A 6,310-nucleotide genomic window follows, 5' to 3' on the forward strand; every position below is an offset into this window, starting at 1 on the left:
ACTGTAAAGGGGAGGGGAAGATGGCTGTAGGGCAGCAAAGTTCAAACTGATGGCCAGAGCGATCAGGAAGGGCATTGCAGAACACTTCCTGGAGGCCATTTACCACGACATAACCCAGCATGGTGTCTACACTGACAGTTTTTTGCTAAAAGTTCGGTACAAAAAGCTCTATTCCTCTCAACGAGATGGTTTTATTTTGTCACAAAATCTGGGTCGGGGGTGGGAGGGAGGCAGGGAGATTGCAGTGTGTACATCATCACTGTTTTGGCACAAAAAAAGCTAACTTTGAGCAACAAATGTATGTAGTGTAGACCAGCCCAAAGGAAAATTCTCTAAGGTGCTGGCCTACTCTCTCCTTTCAACTGGTGCAGGACACCAGGTGACCATTTAGTAATTGAAGCCATTCAGCCTATTTACACATTTTCATCTGCTCCACCTATAAATCCTAGCAGCTTCAGGCTTGTTCTTAGTGTCCTGGCCCATTCCCCCCTCAGAGTGGGCACGGCAGCCCTCCCACAAAGAAACTGATTTTCTTCCTGAAAATCTTTTGGGAGTGTCCTCTCCAATTTTACATTATTCCTATAAATACTACATTTTTGACATACAACCATACAGTTCCTGGTTGAACATTCTTCTTCTTTCTTTAATGCATCTGGTTATTAGTATTGGGTAATATGCCCTATCACAAAACAAAAAAAGATACATGATGCATGCTGACCATAGAGTTGTCTCTAAACATAACTTTTTCTCTGAGGCGTGAACTTTCATTTCAAACAAAACAGCTTGGAACTACCATATAATTAGCAACATGTAGGTTAATGAGCAGTAAATACCTGAAATTATTTGTTCTATCCTACATAGAAAAGGCTAAGAAAAGAAAACCCTGTGCTTATGCCAAACTACAATTCGTTACGATAAGAGATTAAAAACGGTTCTTTAAGTGCCTTGTCATCTGTAGGGCAAAGCTAGCAAATCAAAGAAGCTTGATATTAAGTAGGCAAATAGCTGTGGATTCCTTATGGCTATCAGTCCTTCTGAAGGAGCAATGAAGCAAAAAGCAATTAAAACAAAACAACTTTCTATCAGTGGAATGCACATAATAAAAGCATTAAACAAGGAGGGAAATAGTATATTTTTTGCATAGTTTAAAGGATTACAGAGCATTATTCCATTTCCTAATTCCAGAAAGTACTGAACTGTCATTATTTTATGGTTTTGAATTAGTGACAGGAATAACAACCCCCCCCCCCCCCAACTGCTTATTAATTAAGCAAACAAAAATGAGTTGGTTATCATGAAATTTCACATAACAGAACCCAAAATGTGATTATGTTAAATACACCAGGCCAAATCCTGTTTATGTTGTTTCTTTGTTGAAAGTAACAACAAAATGTCAGTGTTATTCTAGTGGTCCAGTTATTTAACATATGAGCCAAAGGCACGAACAACAACTTCACAGTTGCTTATTTTGGAATAAGATGGTGACGGGTAACATTAGATATGAGATAACTTCACCTAGGAGACAATTGCTTGGACTCATAGTTCTAGTTATGGTACCAGAGATGGTTCTGTATTTCAACACACTCAGTAGGAGGGTGGAGTAGCTATGGTTGTATGCAGCAGCATGAACCATTATTATGTATTTTTATTCTGTTCTTATGTAATAATTGAGAGAGGATGTGGAATGTTGCACCACACCACTTGAACTTCTCTACATAGTGAAGTAGTGATAGACTTAGTAATTCCCACCCTTTTTCTCATCCTTTAATTTCTGAACAAAATTCAAGTGCATTTAAACAATTTCGAGGCTTGATTTCAAGTCACTTGGGCTTTGCTCATTTTAAATAAGTATAATAATTGCTACTGCCGGAAACTGCCAGGCAGTATTATAGTGTCTCACCGGAAAGAGATTCCTCTTGCTTTCGCAAATTGTGCACCGCTATTCAGAGCAGTCCTTCAATGCTGAATATGCCATGTAGTTTGCAGTGGTTTTTCAGCATCTAGAGGGTAAGGGGTCAGGTTAGTATGCTTGTGTCGGATAGCAGGGCTCAGTAGTTGAGAGAAGGCAGAATGCTTGTCTGGTGAAGGCTGTGAGTGGGGCACTTGTGGAAGGGAGCTGTGGGATTCCTGTGCCACGGGGGGATGTTTCAGGAGGCGGTGTGGCAGAAGGGTCCAATTTAAATAAAAGTATGCCCTTCCCCAGTGAATCTTGTTACAACATTGCAAAAGAATGTGCTGAGCTGAGAAGTGGCCCTTCATGGTCTCCTTTCCTGGTGCCTAAGTTCTCCTCTCTCTTGCACTGTTATAAGGATTCATCTAAGGTGTGGATTCAAAACCAGTCCCCCTTTGAGACAGCAGAGTTTTTTTTTTTTGGCTAGAGCAGGAGCAGGACTGGCACGTTACGGATTATGCAAGTTTTAGGACTTCCATGGAATTTCTCTATGGGTGCATTTTGTGCGCTTTCACTCCCCTATTTGTTTTAAAACAGCAACTCCAGGATCCAGATTTGTCTTTTTATTTGGAAAGTGTACTCAGGCTATTTGTTTCATAATGGCATCAGGTGATGATAATACTTCTGAATACAGTGGGTTCAGAGGAGGAGAGACAGCATCAGCAATTTTCATTTTTCATCAAGCCACTTCAATATACAAGCCAGAAAAACTAAAATATTTTCTTTTTAATGTATATAGGAAATGGTGTTTTTCTCTTTCCAGTGTTGGCTGTAATCATTCTTATTACACAACTGGGTTTTTTTTTACCACAAATAGAATTGTTCTTCAGAGAATGATTTTCCCATTTAGGAAGATGTTCCATATGCTTTCAGGAAAGAAAATTACTCTGGATTCTATTAATTTTTTTCATGGTACAGCAAGGCAACTTGAATTAACACAACCATGCCTATATCTAGCTCCAGGGACAGTGCTGGCTGTTGGCCATACACTCATCATATGTTTCCAAAATGTGAATTGACACCCTCATCCCAGTTGCCAGAAGTTACAGGCTGCATCTTTGTGCTAAGGAAGCAGTTTGACTACCCTCATGGAGTACTGCAAGCTAACAGCTACCTTCAGCTCAAGTACTTATCTCCCTTCCCTCAGAGTGGTCCCCTTAAAGTTTAGAAGCACTTAGGTCCCAGTGTAGCAAAACTTTTAAGTATTTAATTAAGTCCCAAAGATCTGGTTAGTTTTAGCCAAGTACTTACATTCTTAGGCCTGTTTGTAAATGCTTTGCTGAACAGAGATGAATTGCTGAATCTGAGTCCTAGCCAGGAAAAAGCACTTAAGAGAAAGTCATGCCACAGTAATAAGGATGCACAGTAGTTTCACAAACACATTTACTGGAAGTAAATATGAGAGAATATATTTCAGTTTTGTAAGAAAACAGAGAGATCATGCACAATAATAGTGTAATCACAAGGGGATGTGGTGTCATTTCTTGTGATTTGATGATCTCTTAGTAAAAATACTCAGGAGTTAGACTCAAAAGCTGAACAATACCTTAGGGTCCCAGGTGACCTCACCTTTAAAGACTCTTGGTCTGCTGAGGTCTTTGAGGGACCAGGAAATAGCTTCCTCACCAAAAACTGAGCTGCAGCAAGGCAAGAAACAGTTTTGCCTCCTCTGTTGCTTGCTTCATAAATAGCTTGCAAAATGCCTCACAATCCCTTATACAGACTATAATGGAAAATGTGCTATATTTAGAGAGAGATTAAATCCAGATCAGAGTTCAATATCAGATATATATCTGTATAATAAGGGGGGGGGGGTCTAAAAAGTGTTCACTTAAACAATTTAAAATCAAGTAGTTAGACTTCTGTTTGTTGAAATCTGAAACATTTAAGGACTACCACAACAAAGGCCTGGCCTACGCTACAGAGTTTTGTCAACATAAATTATGCCGGCCTACAGACATCACTGTAATTAAACCGCTGTTGCATGTCCTCACTATGCACCTTGTGCCAGTGTAATGCATTCACACTACCAGCTTTTACATCGACCCAGGGAGCAGGTAGCTATCCCACTCACACTAGGTGCTTTGGGAAGGGTTTGCAATGCCTTATGGGGCAGGCACAGTGTCACATGATGAAGGTTCTCATCATTCCATGGGCATCCTACTAGATTGACAGCCACTTTTCAACTGCCGTTATCAGCCAAACTGAGCACGAACACAAGAAGCCCACATAAGTTTGCGAGTTGGGGAGGGACACACACACACACACACACACACACACACACACACACACACACACACACACACACACACACACACAGTGTGTGTGTTGCGGGACAGTGAGTGCATCCGCATACTTTCTCTTCAAGTTCCAACAGCAGCCAGAAGCAACAATCTTGAGGCTGAAGCTGGTGCACAGACAGCTGATGTCCCCCCCCCCCCCCACACAGCTCAGTGGAGACCAGTACACTGGCAGAAGGAGGGACACCCCAACATCAGCCCCTGCCTCTCTCCCTGGCTCTGCACAGCACATCAGGAGTCACTCCCATGCTTCTCCCCCAGCAGCAGCCTGCACTTACTGCATGCCCGCTGTAGGAGAGCAGGATTGATTCCCTGGGAGTTCTCCCATAGCCTCATCTTCCCAGACCCAGAAGAATGATCCACACCGCCCCTGTTGTCCAGCTAGGAGTCTGTTTGCTTCCCAGAGTGGACATGCTCAGCTGGGCTGTAGCTGTGTGAGCTCTCTACCCCCATGAGCAATTTCAAAGCTTCCTGGGGCTTTGAAAGGGGAGGGGGCCCATGCCTGTGTAGATGGAATACAGGGCAGAGCAGGAGAGTCCAAAACTGTGAACAGAACGGTCAGGGCAGGCATTGGGGGATAGCTTCTGGAGCCCATTTATGGCACACAGTATCTGCACTGATGCTTTGTCGCTCTAACTTTGCCGCAAAAAGCTCTATGGCTCTCGTCAAGGTGGCTTTATTTTGTCACCAGGGGAGTTTTGTTGGTGGGGGAGCATTGTAGGGGGGGCACCACCGTTGTTTTGTCACCAATAGCTGACTTTTGTTGAAAAAACTTTGTAGTGTAGATCAGCCCAAAAACAAGCCTTCTAGTGTGCATATATGAGAGATATGAAAGGGTAGCCCATTTTTCCCTTTGGGGTAGGAAAAGTGAGTTTTGCAAAAGAATAGATTCTCAATGAACTGTAGTTTGTAAGATATCCCTTAAATCATTCCTGAATCTGAGCTCTCAAATAATCCCAAATAGCCCTTTTGTAATAAGGTTTGAACCCTCACAGCAGCGTTCTTTCATATACTCTACTGCTTTCATTTTCCACAAGTTTCCTTGCTACTTATTTTTCCTCAGAATATGTTGGAGTTTTCATAGCACCAGACCTTCAGCATGGTTGGACAGAAAATGGCACCCCTTAGGAAAACACCTTCCAATTATTGTTATCTCCTTTCCTTTACTACTAGCAGCAGGCCTCAGTAATGGAAATAGTTAAATTTAGCTTTCCCTCAATGAATATTTCTTGTTTCTTTACTGCCACACTCTCTAATCTCTAGCCCTATTCCAGCTCTGACAAATCTAAACTAAGTATGTCAATTGTCAGCCCCCAAACTCCTGTATATGACTTTGGTGTAACAGTCTTTCCTTCTAAAATCTAACACCTTTTTGCATAGAAAAGGTAAGAAGGCCTGCTAAGATCTCAGCATTCAAGCCTGCAACATTGACCTTCACAGGAACAGGAGCACCCCCACTCCTCTGCATACAGGTGTTATATAGTACTTTGTCACTTTGTACATAAATCTACTGCATCCTCATCCATTACTCTGGGAGAGAAGAGCCACACATTTTTAGTTCATGTTCAATTTTCCACAAGCTCAACCTTCTCAAGTGGTTAAGTAAATAAATACACATTTTACTTGTTGTTCCTGTGACCACACACTTACCTTGCCACACACAGCCATGACTCAGTTTCTCTCTTTCTTCCTGTCAGCTTCCTCTCACTGAATTAAAATGCCACCTTTTCTCAGGTCATCAGTCTTTCAACCCTAAAAAGACCTTTGGTGCATACCATTAGATCCTAGAAGCCACTGCTCTTCAGCCAATGGTCACGCTACAAGCAAGATTCTCCCCCAGGCAAATGGCTTTCTGCTGCTCACACTCTTCCTTTCATAGCTTCCCTTTAATGAGGTCCAGCTGCTGCTGTCTGCTCCTTCCTCCATGACTGACAGATTGCATACTACCCTTAGGGTTGTATGACACAGCTCTTTCTGCCTTCATTAACCCTTTCTTCCCCTTGCTATGGATGAGGTACCTACAGGGAGTCATAGTTCTAGTTTCGCCACAATAGAAGAT

The 6,310-nt window shown here is 42.2% G+C and overlaps 1 long non-coding RNA gene across 2 annotated transcripts; it reads right to left on the reverse strand.

Moving 5' to 3' along the window:
- Positions 1-204: 204 nt before the first annotated feature.
- LOC137166278 (uncharacterized) lies at positions 205-6,073 on the reverse strand. Of its 2 annotated transcripts, none has more exons than XR_010923622.1 (3): positions 5,902-6,073; positions 1,901-2,000; positions 205-679 (listed from the first exon to the last, which is right to left on the reverse strand). It is a non-coding gene; the product is annotated as an uncharacterized lncRNA (long non-coding RNA). The 2 variants fall into 2 exon arrangements; XR_010923621.1 differs by lacking the exon at positions 5,902-6,073 and adding an exon at positions 3,203-3,293.
- Positions 6,074-6,310: the final 237 nt, after the last annotated feature.

Source organism: Emydura macquarii, unplaced genomic scaffold, assembly GCF_026122565.2.
Source record: "Emydura macquarii macquarii isolate MOO-44397 ecotype Brisbane River unplaced genomic scaffold, CSIRO-AGI_Emac_v2 contig_2825, whole genome shotgun sequence".
Taxonomy (NCBI): Eukaryota; Metazoa; Chordata; order Testudines; family Chelidae; genus Emydura; species Emydura macquarii.